General features: G+C 37.4%; 1 long non-coding RNA gene across 11 annotated transcripts; it reads left to right on the top strand.

Moving 5' to 3' along the window:
- Positions 1-4: 4 nt before the first annotated feature.
- On the top strand, positions 5-16,691 carry LOC139592353 (uncharacterized). Of its 11 annotated transcripts, none has more exons than XR_011679987.1 (5): positions 5-250; positions 2,144-2,521; positions 4,417-4,570; positions 4,652-4,693; positions 16,677-16,691. It is a non-coding gene; the product is annotated as an uncharacterized lncRNA (long non-coding RNA). The 11 variants fall into 11 exon arrangements; XR_011679986.1 differs by lacking the exon at positions 16,677-16,691 and adding an exon at positions 9,254-9,767; XR_011679983.1 differs by lacking the exon at positions 16,677-16,691 and adding an exon at positions 9,019-9,767.
- The last annotated feature ends 540 nt before the right edge of the window (positions 16,692-17,231 follow it).

The raw sequence follows: 17,231 nt of genomic DNA, 5'->3' as shown, positions 1-17,231 counted from the left end.
CAGCTGGTCAGCGGGGTGGGACAGGGTGGAAGCTAAATGGCTGCTCTAAAACGCCTTGGTGTAAACAACCCAGGGAAGGACTTCCTTGAACTGCCAGTTACCTGAGTGCGATCCATCTCACTAAAGCGTCTGCCCCAAGAGGGGTGGTGTCGCCAGGATAGAAAACAAATAAAAGACACCCAGCATGTTGCAGCGCAGGCACAGGCTGGGGAATGCTGTCCCCTGGAGGGGGTGAGGGATCCTCAGCAAGGTAAGCTCCTTATGGCATTGCTCAGGAAGCAGGCAAGTATTTTGGAAGAAAAGGGACTTCATCAGCACACCCTGCTTCCTCCTTTTTGTGACCAGAATGTACAGCCTTTACATATATGTATATACATAATGCAGTGTTTGCTTTGACTCCCTGTGAGCCTCATCCAGGGAGCAATCCTTTCAAAGGCACCAGTATCCCCCAAGGCTCAGGAGAGGACAGTACTGAGGGCATACTCATCCCCCTCCCCTTGCAAGCCAGGAGACTTCTTTCCTTGTGTTATACATAGGTTGCTGCATGTGTAAGGATTCTAAAAGTATTTGTCACAATTCATTGTGTCACAGTTATATTTGCACTAAGTTCAGCTCGTAAAACAAAACCCATTTAAACTGGGCCTTGCTCGTGTAGAGGTTATGAGTTTGGACAGGAAAGCCCTCAGTTTTTGCTAGTTATGGGACTACACTGACATAATCACCCTCATGCAAACATTTGGTGAAGATGAAATTAGCATTTAGATCAGTGATTTATTTCTCCCTTGAGATCTACTGCACCAAATAATTTCTTAGGAGTTTAAAGTGAGGCAACTGCAATGGTGGGTTTGTGTCACTATTGAAAGTGTCAAATGCAGGTAGGTTTGACAGACACTAGCACAAGACTTGTGGAGGTTTTTTGTAACTAAAATTGAATTTACTTTAAAAGCATTCATTTTCCCCCGTCCTTTAGCTATAGTGAGTCAAGCTACAGCATTTCATGTAGACAGCAAAGTACTCCATATTTCCTTAGATTTTGAAAGCCCTATCTTCTGGCAGCAACTCTATGGAAAATAATGTGCTGAACACAAGCAAATCACAGGTGGAAAGCAAAGACACAGTGTTGCACCCATACCATTGTGCAAAAAAATGCAAATGTACACACTGAACAATGTTACATACATTGGAGCCAAACCTTCTGGCAAAAAGAATGTACATTTTATAATGAAAGCTTTGTTTATTGATTCTTTTTTCACAGAGAAACATTTTCTAATTGTGTTTCAAATACCTGGGATATAAAGAAAGATATTCTTTGTGTACTTGTTTGTTTAGCAGTGTATTTTGACAAGGTTACCAAAGCAACAGTGACATACTTGCACCTATATTTAGCCAAAAGTCTTCTCAAAATCTCACACTGTTCATGCTCAGAGTGTACATACAAGAATTAGTTTTTCCCAAGAAGTCTGTCAGAAGAGCATGTTTCAATCTAGAGGTACAAGGAGCTGAACAAGGAGTTTTTTGAAGCAACAGATAGCAAGAGAGCAGTCTCTGGAAAGGACAGAGTTGAGACCAAAGCCCTTTCACTCTCTGTGTGCTCCAGGCAGAGAGGCAATGGAGTAAAAGTAGTGGCCTGCACAGCCAGAGAAGTAGAAGGCATATTTGGAAATGCAGCAATTTTATAGGAGTTGCAAAGTTGAGAGAGGGCAGGAAGGATGGTGAGAAGGGAACTGAAGGCAGAAACCAATGTTGAAGTCAAAGAAAAAGAGAAGGGCCAAAGCCAGAGTGTATGAAAGGATGAATGCAAGACACAAGTGGAGGTGGAGTGCCATTATAGGGATGCCAATGAAAGAAAAGGAAACAACTGAACCAGAACAGAAAGTTGGAAATGTTGGTGAATGTTCTACTTTAGTTAAAAGTTTCCAAACTACCTCTGCCATGAGCTCTATTACAAAATTACTTACAAAAATGACTGGCTTTCCTCTAGCTGCTGAAAATAGCCTTAAAAAGGCAAATCACCTACTACTACAGCTACCAATTGCTGTGTGGCCAACTGTTATTTTGTTCCAATGCAGCACAAATTAGGTTTGGAAAAAAAAAATCGGCCTGTGATTTCAAAAGTCTAATGTAGGATCCTGTTGTGTTCCAGGAGTTATGGATCACACATTTTGGAAAAGGCTGTGCTACTAGCCAGAAAATTTTCTTCCTAATGGAAGCCCAGCTAACCACAGGATCTGCTGCAGACCACAGACCAGCCAAGCTCTACTAAAGACAGCCCACTAGGTTGGAATGCAGACCACAGTTTGGAAACCACTGGCTTATGAAATAAACGAGATAATATTTCAACCTACACTGTCAAACATGCTTGTCTTGAAGAACTGTCAGGGCTGTGTAAGAAATGGGGTCATGTCTGTAGGATTGTCCCAGAAGCTCGTGGAAATACAGTGAACTCTGTTCTTCCAGAAATCAGCACAAATGTAGACAACTGATAGAGAATGGTAATTTTTCATCTACAAAGCCTGCAAAGGTAATTCAGATGTTACCATCAGAACTCTGGAATTTTGCATCATCAAAACCTTCATTAAAAACTAAAATGTGCATCAATGCATGATAACCAGCACCGCAAACTATGATTTCACTTCACACGGGAAAATGTCTCTCCAGATGTGCCAGAGCCAGGACCAGTACCAAGTTAATATTTACCATGCATCTAAGTATGAGAAATTAGTGACAAATATTTCAATATCATGAGTTTGAGCATGCATATGTGAACTTTTTGACATTAAAGGTAAGGAAAGAAAAGGTTATTATAGAAAATGGAGACATTTCCTGACAAACCCAGAATTACACAATTTTGAAAGATAATATTTAACCTTTGGAAAGGCCAAAATTCTTTGGACTGACGCAGAAGTTATAAGGACAGATCTTGCCAAATGTAGAGTAACTTTTGAAGAATTACTCTTTTTCACAATGCTAATACAAAAATCCTTGGACATAAAACTGAGAACTCTGGAACAGGAAGGGGAAATGATAGATGCTTTGAAAAACAAGTCTATTTAAAAGCCATTTGTCTGAATTTTGTAACGTCCGCTGACAAAACCATATTTTCATCCTTGACTGTATTTTACAAGTTCATTTCTTCATGGACAGAAACCAGTATATTTAGCCTCTGAAAATACGTGTTTTAAAAGTCGGTAGTGATTGCTCGCTTCTAAATTCTATAAAACAAAGGAAAAGAAAAAGGGCACTGAGAAATAATGTAAGCATATTCACATACAGCCACATGTACAAACCTGTTCATACACTTACACTGAAATTGATTAACACAATTCTGAAGAAGTGGAATTAACAATGGAGTTTCTCCTTTTCTGCAATATACAACTTTTTAGAATAAGGAATTCCATATATATTTGCTTCTGCTGATGGCAAACATGCTTCCTCTGAAACAGCTTCCTATGTAGAGTTCCTGTTTATAGAAACACGGAACACAAATAATCCTCTTATTTAACTGAATGATTTCTTTTTGGTTTTGTTGCTGTTGAATGATTAAACCACGACAAAAACTAAAGCACTACACAGTAGTAATGTGAAATCGAATTCTGCATTGTAAACTCCAAAAACTTGAGACTTTCTAGAGTGCTTGCATGCAGGACATATTAAGGAAAATTCCACACAAATGAAGAATGTCATAATAGCAAAGGAAAAAAGAGAGAAACAGGGAGGAAGGAAACAGCAAATACTGAGAATACAACATCTGTAAAATGCACCAACAATTCCAAGCTTGCAATGGGCTGTCACTGTACACGCTATGAGGAAATTTCATTTAAAAGTTACAAAAATGACCTTGCTTTGAACCAAGTGAATGTGATTATTTCTGAACTGAACGGAAAGTAAAGAAGTTTGGATTAAATGTTTTACCAGTGCCAATGTCCCAGAACTTTCTTTGGCTCTATATTCTCTTTTCCTATGTTTGTCAGCTGAATTTAATGTTCTCTTCTTTTTTGTCTCCTGGTCTCTCTGACCTTAATGTGACATTTTAGTTGGGTGATTAATTACTATTAAATGGCACTGCATTTATTAAATGGAGTCCTTGTCTATGTAAGAGCACAGTCACAATGCAACGATTCAGTTTGATAAGCTTAAATATACACAGTTAGATGTGGTAATATCTAATTTGTCAAGGATCTTGTGGCTAGCTTTTCTGCCACACAGCTAGAGAGGAGATGTGATTGCACAAAAAGCTTAATATTCTGAGCTTAAATGTTCTCAGTAAATTGATCTTCTCCATCATGTAATCTTATTTCAGAGTGTGCAGGAGACAGCAAAGTTCCACACAAGCCTAAGTTGCCTTAATAACAGGCCTGAGGGTTCCTGACCATGGAAATAAAAGCTATGTGACAAGATTTGTATGTCTCTTTTCAGCAGACAACAGCTGACTCGCTCTGCTAGAAGCTTTCTTTCTGGGCTAATTGAATAAAAAGAAGAACTAATGTCAGTAAAAGGATGAAAAGTTCATTGAGAAAGAAAAGATACATCTATAGGTTGGACACCAGCACCTAGCCTTGTAATCAGCCAGGTTACTATTCTGTCACTTATATTCTCTGAACACTGCTTTACTCTTTTCTTGTCTAACAGCTGATATGGAACTTTTTTTCAGACTATAATGAATCATTAAAGCAAAACTTCTTGCAAGCAAAAGGTTGGTTTTAACATCTGTTGGGAAAAAAAATCATGCTGGACTAAATAAAAATGTGAGGGAGACTTCCACAAAAAGCTCAGGAGTTTTGGGTATTCATGGGAAAGACAGACAGCAGCTGGAGCTAGTTCCTGGCTGTTTCTTATATCAATTCTTTTCCCCTCTGGTTAAACACAACTAGGCCAGCAAGAAGAATAACAGTAGTTTTTCTCATGTTTCACTCTCAGTCCTCATGTCTTTCACGTCCAAAATATTCATTCTTGCTCCTACATCTGCAGAGTCAGTACCTGTCTTTATAAGTCTTTCCTACTACACAAAAAAACAACTAGAAATTAAAATAAAAAGGTGAAATAAAGCAGGAAATAAGAAATAAGAGGCCTTCAGTCTTATCGCAAACCTACAGGTACTTCCTCACAGTGAAAATTGTAAATGCTGTAGGGGAGGAGTCACACCTCTCGTCTGAATTTAGGGGTTTACAGAGGTCTCATAGAGATACTGAGGAGCTGTGGCTATTGTTTGGGCATGCATCTTCAGACCTTCTTTATATCTGAGATTAATGCCTTCATATCAACCACAGTGGGAACCCAGATGCAGACCTGCACCAGAGACACATTTGCATGTGGTCAGGGAACAGATCCCTTTCTGCTGGAAAAGTGAATCACGAAATTATTATATGGAGTCATCCTCTTTGCATGGTGAAGAGTCAAGCTGAACTCCATGCACAAAAAGATACCTGCATGTTCTGCAGGTTGGCAGACACTGTGCCATCTGGAGGCATCAAAATAACCCTGCCTTCAGGCCAAACTTCTGTAGTGAAGTGAATCTAAATGAACCAAGAAAGACCATAATCTTGACTACCTCTAATAGGATTGTATTGTTCTCTTGAATACTGATGACAGTAAAAAAGGGTTGCACAAGAAAAACATTCTTACAGTTCTCATTAAGGATTAAGTCAGCACATTTCCAATTGCTCCTGCATAGGTTTGTTCATCTCTATCTTCCATTATCAGGAACAGGAAGAGAGGCATATTCACATTGTCCAGAATCTTATGGGCTCAGGATTACAGGCAGGAAGATGCACCAGGTGTGTGCTTTAGCAGACTCAAAATATAAATCTCTTCAACATTGTGCATGCTAGAGATATGTCAGGCACTTCTTCCTGAAAACTTTATAGAAATTATATCCAACTGCAAAAAAATGCCCTTTTAGTCTATTCCTACCTTCCTTGCAGAAATATATTTTTATTGGTCTAGTTTGCTGGTTTTAGGAAACAAAACAAAGGCAATTAGCGATCTGTCCCCATGATCTTCAGAACAAATTTCTAGAAAGCATAGAGCAACTTTGCAAATATAATAATTTATTCTCAAAAATAGTGTAAATATTTTCAAGTGACAGATTGCTCTACTTCTAGAGCCAATCTAATCTTACTTCATATGATTAATAAAAACTGGTTAATAGCAACACAATACATTTCATGTTCGTCTAAAGGAAATGTTTTACTTTATCAATCCAAAGGAAAATTTTACTTCAAGGAAGTATCAGAAATATTCTTCAAGATTTTGCAAGTCACTAAATTCATTTTCAAACAATGCCTAAACTTTCATTTTGGCAGATGCTTAAATATTATATTATCTCCACTAGAGCATTTATGGGATTTCAGACTATTGATAAAACATACATAGAGAATTTACCATCTGTGAAAGAAGTGGTAAACAAAGGTTTACCTTACTCAAAACATAGAAACAAGTTTCTGCTGTTCAAATCACAAGACATACTACTTAGGAGAGATTGATCTAAAAGCACAATCTAACATACACTTCTTGCTATACGAAAAGAACAAACTCCCACAGATTCATTGTATAAGCTGCTGATCAGCATGCTAATTATGTCCTCTGTGCAGGCAAGCAATCAGGAACTAACTGTAAAGAGTCTGTAAAATGGAGGAGTATAATATTATATGACAACACACCAGTAATGGTTTCAAATTACAAGCAAATCTGAGCAGGGGAAAAAAAGTCTTCTCCCCTTTCTCCCAAACACATGCACAATTTCCTTTAGAAGAAAAAAAACAAGAGGAATAAATGCATTGCTTGCTCTTTCTCAGAGGTATATCAAATGCTGATTGATTCTAAATCATCTGAATTGTAATGTGACCATCAGAGCAAAATGTGGCCTTACAATGCTTTCCTGTAACTCAAAGGGCAGGACAAAAGTGACTGTGTTGAAAGAATTATTGCCAAGGACATAACTGTAATGAAGTATTATCACAGACATATAATATTATCAAAATATCAAACTCTACACATGTCAACAGTCACCCAACATGATTAGAGGCAGATCTGGTTTTCAGTTTAGGTGAAAGCAGGCAGTTGTTTACGTTGGCAGATCACGGGGGAAAGGGAGGAAATGAAATGCCCCCATACAGGGTGCCATGGCCTCATGGCCTGTTTTGAGGACCCCAAGAGAAAGACAGGCAGGGACAGGAGCTGTGTGCCCCACCACCAGTAGATCAGCTCAGAGAGGGAGCAGAAGGTTAATGCTTCCCTGCCCACCAGTTCCTAGTAAATCTGCTCCCTCCCAATAAATCCCTGCTTTATTTCTCCAATCCTTCACATTTACCTCCGGGGATGGGGCAGGAAAGAAAACAACCCCTCTGCCCACCACCACCTCCTGATTGGTGGTGGCTTCCCAGAGGCCACAGCTGATTCCTTTCAATCTCCTTCCCTGACATCTGCCACCAAACTAGAAAAGGTATGTGGCAGGTCCCCAAGACTGGTGACCCACTCCCAAATTTGTGTCTTCTCAAAGAAGCTGCCATAGTGCTGCTAGGCTTTACCTGTTTGGGGTTTTTTTGTCCTTTGCCCAGTGGCTTCTCCTTGCAAGGCTTTCCCTACAAGCCTGGGTATCGATTCACCAAGCAGGCAGTATTAAATTGAAACACACCAACCATTAAGCATGGCTAAAGGTGAGCATGTCAAGGAAAGGCAGTGTCTGCTGTCAGATTAGAACCCTTTTGAACTGCAGCCTTATACAACTGTCCTCTATGCCTATTATTTATGAGGTGAACTGAGGATATGACAGCCTCGTCTGCTGATGTGACAGGAAAAGCACATTGTTCACTTTGAACCTTGCAGAAACGTGGAAAGCTTTCTTGCACTCCTTTCAGCATAGCCCCACTCCAAGAACCATATTGACTCGTAATAGCTTCTGTTTATGCAGTGCAATGAGCTGAGGTCAGTGGGAAAGTGTCAGCTGCAGCATATGACTGTGCTTTCACTGCATCATGGAACTTGGCACAGCCCCGCAGTGACAGATAACAAACTGCATTCTATAGCTTTCAAAACCCTCAAAGGATATGTGGCTGGGAAAGGCTTGCAAATGCCTTCCCTTGATTAATAGTCACAAAACTGAAGTGATCATAATTTAGTCCTAGCAAGGAGATGTACTTCTTTCCAGCACCAATAAAGAAAGACACCAAAGCCCACAAACCTACACAATATAAAGAAATTGTCTTTAAAGAAATTCACAGTCATCATGCCAGACACTAAATGAATTATTTCTCTCATTTCTTGTCTCACCACAGTTTCCTCCCACTTGGACACACATGTTAGGCATTCAGTTAACCTCAAGCATAGCTCTCCTGGCCCTATCACTGTATCTGCACTCCCCATCAGGAGGGTATGCTAGCCTACATTTTTGCAATGTAAAAAGAGTGACATCATTTTTTTTCTTAAAGTAGCTTGTCTGCAAGAGCACTTCAGCTGTATGCACTCGGCTCAGTCCCAGAATGTGCTTGTTCCTGTGCACTTTCCCGTCCTGGGCTCGGCACAGTGCTCAGAGCTGCTCTGGCTCACAGCTCCAGGCTAAATACCCCGTTCTGAACCTCTCAGCTGCATTTGCTTCCCCATCTATAACTTTCATCGACCTCCTGCTCTTGCACTGCACTTCCTGGGAAGTGTTTTGTTCATGGACCCAGCGGAGGAATATGTTATGACAATGGAGTTTTAAGGAAGGCTTTTTGTTTTGTTGTGTCATGCACTTTATCCATCCCATTTTGTCATCTGGTGGTTTTCCTTTCTTGTTCTAGCACATATTTCATTTCTAAAGCTATTTCACAAGCAGCATTGGAAGTCAATCCTTTTTCAGATAACAATTTTTTTCAGCTGATCCACCTTCCTATGTACTTCCAAATCCGTCAGAGAGTGCTTTATTTGGCTACAGTCCTGCATTGTATACTGAATATTTATAGAATAAGTCAGTGTCATGCCATTCAGATATTCTGAATTCTGAATGAATTCTAAATAATTTTTTACTTTCTTTCCAATCAGAAAATTCAGCTGGGATACTAACACTGAACTTCACTGACTGCATAGAAACAAAAAGCTAAAAAAACTCACATTACATAGGGCCTGCATTTGGAAAAGAGTTGCCTTTATTTCTTCAAGAAAAATTGAATTTGAATTTGATCACTTCTTAGATCTAATAAGTGGCTGTTTCAGATGTTTCAGACCCTTTTGAGAATATGTCATGAAAATAAAAAAAGGATATATTTCTCCTTTTCAGACTCCCATGCTACAAAGTGCCATCATTCTTATTTCACTGAAAGAACTTCACCTGCATTTCACAGCCCTCCCCATTTATTGTTTGGTTTCTTTTTCTTAACTGAACTGCCTTGAATATTGGGTTAACAAGCCTCAGTGAAATTTCTCTTCTTTCCTGTATCCTGATAGTATATACAAGTAACATGTGGCTTAAGGTCTAGAAAAAGTTTTTAATTAAAACCAAGTGCTAGAATTATACTGTCTTAGGGTTTCCTCATGTTTCCTGACTTTTTTGTGTCCAAAAAAATTGTTCAGAGCACGAACTTTATTGTTACTGGTATCTTGTAAATACCTTGATACACAAACAATTTGTTTTGTTGTTTATTGCAAGAGTACTGTTATGGATGTATGTATGTTCAGCAGTTTTAGGATATCAACTGTAGGAATGGGAAATGTTTATACTTTTAAAGAGACATCTGACTATGAAATTACTGTTGAAGTACAGTAAAATAAATACTATGTTCATTGCCTTTTTACTTCTTTCACAACACGGATTTTGTTTTAAACAGGAAAACACAGCAAAATCCTGAAAGTTGGTTGTGTAATCTAACGAGCTATATTTGCCTTCTGATAACCTTCACCAATATCTAAAAGTAGTCATTTGACTTTTAATGACAGCTGCTGCTCATGTTATATCTACAAATTTCCTTCTTGAACGAGCTGCTTCTCCTACCATTGAGATCCCGCCGCTTCTGCGTTCGCAAGGGCAGGGGGGTGCATTTGGCCTGGGTTCAGTTCTTGCATAGCGTCTGCAAGGATTTAAACACATCAAAGTGTCAGCTAGATCCAATGAGCCAGAATCCATTTTAGAGTAATTGAAAGTTTGATTTCCATTTGCCCAAGGTCTCTATTTATTTTAACTTTGCTAGCATTTCCTCGGCATTATAAAATTAATTAAGGTCTTGGTACCTTTCCCTCGTTTCACCCTCTTAATGACAGCAGACTCTGATATGTTTCTTGCAAAAATCTCAACCCTAAATACCTGTTTTTTGCAAAACAGGGATAGCATATTCTATGGAAGTTCCTGAATTTCCATGTTCAGATGGATACAATTCCTGTTTTTTTCTTCAACTTTAGGTGGTAATAGGAAAGCCAGGAGGAATATCTCTCACAGAAGCCTTTGAACTAATTAAAAAAACAAATCACATTTACTTTGAAGTAATTTAAGAAAACCTTAATTGTACTTTTTTGATCCTACCATATATTTTCAGGCCTATGACATCACCTGAAAAGCTTTCTTTCATTAAAAATCTTCTCTCAGTTTTTGAGATGAGATTTACATCTGCCCAGATTTAGAGAACACAAGGTTAATCCAGAGTCTGTGTCCATTCTTTTCTACCAGAAAAGTATGTAAAGGCCAATGGATTACTTTAATGGCACCTTGGCATTCCTATCACGCTGCTCAGATCCTGGACTTGTCTTCTTCACCCGTTGCTTTCTATACTGCATTACCACCTCTTTAAGAGCACATGCACCCAACAGGATGCTTCTGCAAAATCCTTTGAAAGTCAAACTAAACTCTTTTGATTGCTGTGAAAAAGAGAGAAAAGACCTGGATCTTTATTCAATTATTCTTATTTTAGGGAGTGTATAGAAACAGACTCTTGTCATTAGGGGATTGGTTGAAGGCTGGCCTCTGTGTGAAATCTGAAGTTGTCTTTCTTAATCTCACATAATCTCAATTAGTAACAATTTTAGCAGTCCACTTAATAAGTATAATATTCAAGAGGACCTGTATTTGTATTTATTTTGAAAATAGTTATCTGTATTTCAATATCAAAATATATGCTTTGCCTGTATTCAGGGTCCCTGAGACTCACATGAGCATACAACATTCCTATGTTCTTCAGCCCTCTCAGCAGGAAAGGTTTTAGAAATACTGCATCAGTGATTCAAATTCTAAATTTTTGCGTAGAAATTCATACACAAGAATAGAAGATAGGATAAAGAGTCCCCAAAATCCACCAACTAATCAATAAGTTCTTCTCTGCCAACAAAAAAAAGGAAAAGGAAAAAACTCACAAAAACCACCAAAAAAAGCCCAAGAACTGCATCTACACCAAAGGTCTGCTCTTATTCCAGAAGGCTGAAAATTATGCTTTTTACACTTCATGCTTTTACTATGCTTGAGGATATTTACAGGCCAGCCTCAATTCTGTCCCAATAAAGTCATAAGGACTCTAACAGGTCCTTTCATGTGTCATCAGGGCATAGAAAAATATGTTCAAAAATAAACATTACCTCTGAAAAAACTACTTTCTTCTCTACCACGCTCTTCAAGACCAAGGATGTATCCATAATAGGAATTTTGTATTAATGGAAGCCCAAATTTTATCTAATGGAAAATTAGGAGAAAACAATGAATTATTTAGCTTCTCTAGTCTGTGTCTTTTCCCTGCTCTTCAAAACTCTCTTCAGAAAAAAAACCAAAACCTTGCTACTCATACAGTAGGCAGTGTCCCCTTCTACGTCTGCTTCTAATAACATGAAAAATATTATTCTCTCCTACAAGCTGTGCTAAGAATCTTTTGGGAAGTAATGACATCTTTGCATTATTAATAGCTGATCCAATCTGCCTTGCTGTAGTAACAGCTTTTACCAGTGTGAGATTAGGTTCAACTAACAGCCTTACAAATTTCAGCATGTCTTTATCTAGAAGGGTATTATAACACAGTGTCCTTCTCTGCCCAAGAAAAGTAGCCAAACAGAAAGTGTGCCTGCCTTGTATCATCAGTCATGAGCCAGCCATTCTCAACTACAATTCTCTCATCTCCCTTTTTAAGGAATTATTTTTGAATCTCAAAGGTAAAAACTAAAATAAGAGGGTGAACACTTTCATGATTCTTCCCCATTTTATTATTTTCTATTTCTTCAAATTTCTTGAAGCATGTCTCCCTGCCTCTTGCTAAAGAGTATCTGTTTCTCACTGACTTCCTTGCAGTGTATTTTTCAATCTTTCTCCAAAGTTGTTTCCTTTTACCTTTGAGAATATATCTTTTCTATCCATAATTCCACCCACTTTTAATTTCCCACCCATTCTAAAGGAATGCCTATAATACTGTTGAGCAGATATTGGGACTTCTTTCGTAGGTTTCTAACACCACAAGGGGCAGGACTGGAAGAGTGACATTTTGACCTCTCATTTACTGCCAGATGAGCTATTGGGTGTTCTGGATACATTGGTTCTCCTTTTCCTGTCAGAGCAGACCATTCTTTTGCAGGTATTATCTCATCAGTCTTTCAGACAAGTGTGCACACTAAGCTGGTCTGGTTCATGAGTAATCATTTGTTTTCAAATTTTGTTCATCTTCATTAATTGAGTTTAAATGATACAAAAACTGAGAGTTTGAGGGCAAGGAGGACTGAAGCACTTGAGTCCACAAAAGGTTGCTGATACTATATAAAATAAGGAGAACTTCTAGAGAAGATTTAGGACACAATTTGAAAGAAACTGAGAAATAAAAGTAGCAGACAAATAGAAACTCGAAAGAACGGGAGCTTTTCAAGCTGTCATTTTCTACTCTGAGCCTTATTGGTTTTATTACTGACCCTTTATTTATTCTTAGTTACATATGAAATTTGTACTTTTATTTTCTTTCCTTTAAAGTGAATTTTTCCTGTTTCAGAAAAAATAATGAGTGCCTGCCTTTAAAGCAAGAAACAATTTCCTGAAAAGTTAAAAACAAGGAAAACAAGCCTAAAACAGGATGATAATATAGGATGAGTAATAAAATGATTAAAACCAAAAAGTCACAAAATCAGTCTGCTCCTCAGAGAGTCTGATTAGGATACAAATTATGGTTGGCAAGACAAACAAGGAGCATCTGCTGAGCAGCTAAGTCTAAATCAGCCAAGCTAGATTCAGACCAACAACATAAAATTAAAAAGGTTTCCATCACTCCCCAAATCTCAGCCAGCCATTTACATCTGCCTACTTTTTGGTTCTGTTTGTAGCTGATAGGTTGATCTCATCTTTGTAGTACTAATAGATTTTTGCTTTAAAAATGTAGAAACTGACAGGAAAGTTCCCAGGACATAGTATCTTTTTCCTCATTTTCAGATTATTTTAACAACCAAGATTATTATGAAGAGTGATTTTGGTTTTGCTCAGCAGTATTGATAAACAATTAGCCATGTGTACCCCACAGGAAAATACATGGAAATATTGAAAAGTTGTTTAAAAGATCAGGACAGATTATACTACAGAATAATATTTAGACTTTTCACATTCCCCAGCATAACTAGAAAATTATTATGACCATGTTTCAGGTTTCATAGCAAAGCTCTTTTTCAGAGAAATGAATTATTGCAGGCCTAAGAGCTCTGTGGCTGCTGAAAGACTACCAACTTATAATGGTCCCTCCATTCAGATGAGTGCTATCCAAATCATGGTAAAACCTTAATATTGAGCTGTAAAACTCTAGGGAAAATATATTCACGTGAAGTGATTATCTCTTATGTTTCTGGACATTCTAAAGATACATTTTGTTTTCCTAATAATACTTGCCTTCTTTTGGATATGATATTTTAGAAGAACAGCTTGCACTTATAATCAGCACAATTTATCACCTATCCCCAAAGTACCCTGCCGTTGAAATGCCTGACATATATATTAGGTGTTGTGGATTTAGCAAAAATTGAATTATAAATTGCCTTGCCAGCTTTTGCCTCTGGAAATAATGAAAAAGTGACCTAAAGAAATGTTCTTCTGAAGGATTTATTTTTAGTAGCAATAGAGAAAGAAACAACAAACATGGATTGACCAGACTTTATCATTTTAAGGACTGAATATCTTTGTCTCAAGAAAAGTTTTCATTTTTTTTTCTTAAAAAAAAAAGGCTGTGCTGAGATTGCTTGAATGTCCCTGAAAATAACCCACTGAGAAAGGAAGAAAAAAATAAATAAAACCCAAACAAAACATTGATTTGTATTCAGTAAGCCCATATGAGAATTTCAAGGTCTCTTGCCCAAATGAAGTCAAGTTAAATGTCATCCAAAATACTTTCTTTTCTCTTCTCTTTTCTGTTAAGTGCTGTTTCTCAATGAATGAAATTATTTGCAATGGCCTTTTAGAGTTTAACATTATCCAATTTCCCAAAATAATAGCGCCTTTAATAAGTTGTCTAAATTGGCATAGTGATGTAAAATCCATTTCTAGCAATATTTCAGCATCAAATGTGCATAGTTAGCTTAAATTATTATAAAGATAGTCATACAGTAAGATTTAATTCTTCAATTTTAAACCAACATCTTAACATTTCCTTCTGAAGCCTCTGCTGTCTCTTAACAAGTTCCTGCCCTAAGAAAAAACCAACCTATGTTCATCTACAGTTACATAATTTAAAGAAAAAAAAATCTTTGTGAGCACACACACAAATATATAGCCTGCACTCTGTATTTCAGTGAATCTAAGAATAAGGTTTTTCAGGCTAAGCTGAAATTTTAACTCAATTCGTATCATTTTTAAATAACTTCTGGTTTTTACCATCTTATTAGACATTTCTGATGTTTCAGCATGAATGCACAGTCTTTGTTCCTTCATCTTTGTAAGATTAAACAACACCAAACATTTTGGATGCAAGCGTTTTTGATATAAGTGATACAAGAATACAAAACCACAGAGCTGTGGATGGTGGAGGGGGGGGGGATGCATCTGTGCAAGGAATTTAAAAGTAAGTACTTACCAGTCAAATATTGTCCTTAATTAAATATCCAATTACTAAATGAGCTGATCATAGAGTGTCAATGTCTCTTTGGTAGTATTGGGCAAAAACTGTACAAATTGTCTTTATATTTGATGTGTTCTACAATATGATTTTCAAATTATAATCACATGAAATTCACTCAGCAGCTCGACTGCACAAGTTAACAAAGCAAAAATGTCTTAAAATTTAACTGTCTTTGCCATGTTGATAGGAGTACAGGCAAAGAGATGAATTTGTGCCTAAATCTGGTTGAGAATAAAATAATATAAATTTTGCTCAGTTCATCTCACAAAGTGACTGCTATTCCTTGGGGAGTGATGTAAAGATACTATCAAAACAAAAGGAAGAGGAGCTGTAACTTCTGAGAAGGTAGTTCCTTAGCAAACACAATGAGTAGGATCTTTAACCATCAGGTGAGAAGGCAAGAATGTCCAACACTTTGAAGGAGCAAGTGAATAAGTTTAGTGAAATAATAGACAAACACATTAGAGAAAGGTGCAAAAGAAGTTATTTATCATGAAATAAACTCTCCATGGAAGGCAGGGAATAAGTGTACAAGAGACTCACAAAAATACTTGCAGAAGTGCACAAGTCTCAAGAAGTGCACAATAATTGCACAAGCCTCATCTTCTTCAAAATTTTAAGTAGTAACAGAATTTGGGGGGGGAGGGGTGGAAATGAAAACACATGCACACAAAAAGTCAAAACAAACAAACAATTTAAAGGAAGAAGACAAAGTAGGAGAAAGGGTGAGCTTTTTAGTAGCTGTATATCTATTTTGTTACATCTTTGTTGGAGAGTAAGCTTTTAACACCTTGCCATTGATTTTCTCTTTCATATGGCTGTTTACTTGGTTTTGTTGGTCACTATAGGCAACTGAGATTGAGGAAAGACTTAAAAAATATATTCAAGAGGTCATAATTTACTTGCATTTTATAAAATACATATATAAGGGTTTACAAGTCAAGGAACATGCTGAAGAAATGTGTTGTCATCATATAGCCACAAAATATCCTGCAGATTAATCCTATGGTGGCCCTGCATGACACCTGTAGTATATGTGGGCATTAGGTCAAAATATTAGCTGGAGCTAATGATGGGCCCATTATAACCCTCCTTAGTGCTCATTACTTAGGGGACCTTTTGAAGGTGCTCTGTATCATTCTCGGGCTGACAGGCCAGTCAGTGAAGGTTAGCAACTCCCTCTGAAGTCCTGTTTCTCTGTTGCAGCTAACAACTACTTGGGGTCATGGAAGGCACACATGGATTCTTCACCCAAATGACAGAAATAGTATAGGAAATAATTAACATCTGCATGTGGTACTAAGATTTCGAAGGAAAATAAATTTACTGGTTTTCGAGGTTAATTTTTTTTTCTGAATTGAACATCATCAGCACAATAATGAATCAACATTGTTAGCTTTGCACTCACATTGGGGGCAACAGGAGTGTGCATGATGTGTTCAGAAACCCAGTGAAAGAATTCTACACAGATGTGCATGGTGAAGGCAAGGGGTTAAAATAATATTCCCCAAATTGTAGATTATGATACTGATGAACAATGAGGTTCTTCACCAATAGCCCTGACGCTTCAGAGCATCTTTACCTTAGATTGGTGTTTCATCTCCTTTTAAGCCTCCACTGCAACATCCTACAGTTCAGTTTTATTCTGCTTTTCAGCTTCAATAATCTCCATCTGATCAACAATCAACTTGGTTTATTACAAGCCAGCATTCCTGTTCAGTTTAACGGATGCATAATGTGGAGGAATAATTGTGCTTTTCCAATTATTACTTACTTTCTATTTCTTGCCTATCTTATTACATAAAAAATAATAAAAAACACTTGAAATTTTCTTTTTTATCTTCCTGCCCCTGTAATGTTTCTAATCTCAAAAATCCCCAACATATGCAAGTCCAGAGGCCTGTTAGTTCAGACTTTTTTTACTCCCTAGTTTTGAATATGACCTTGCCTTTCCCCAGCTTACATATCTATTACTATCAGATGGAAAACTAATTTTAAAGCTGTCATATTTACTTTCCTTTAGACCTTGTTTTCACACTGACGTTTCACTCAGATTTCTAAATTATTTTTTAGTGAATTTGCATGTGTATTTATTCCATTAACTTCTTCCAGTCCTTGGCAAAATACAGAGATAAAATCATGTTTACATGCAATAGACGCTCCCCCTCCATAAATAAAAGACAATTTGGTGAAATTTATGCTTGTATATTT

This window comes from Agelaius tricolor, unplaced genomic scaffold (genome assembly GCF_023055355.1).
Source record: "Agelaius tricolor isolate 1412-34295 unplaced genomic scaffold, bAgeTri1.0.p SCAF_8, whole genome shotgun sequence".
Taxonomy (NCBI): domain Eukaryota; kingdom Metazoa; phylum Chordata; class Aves; order Passeriformes; family Icteridae; genus Agelaius; species Agelaius tricolor.
This window is presented reverse-complemented; position numbering and strand designations above follow the sequence as displayed.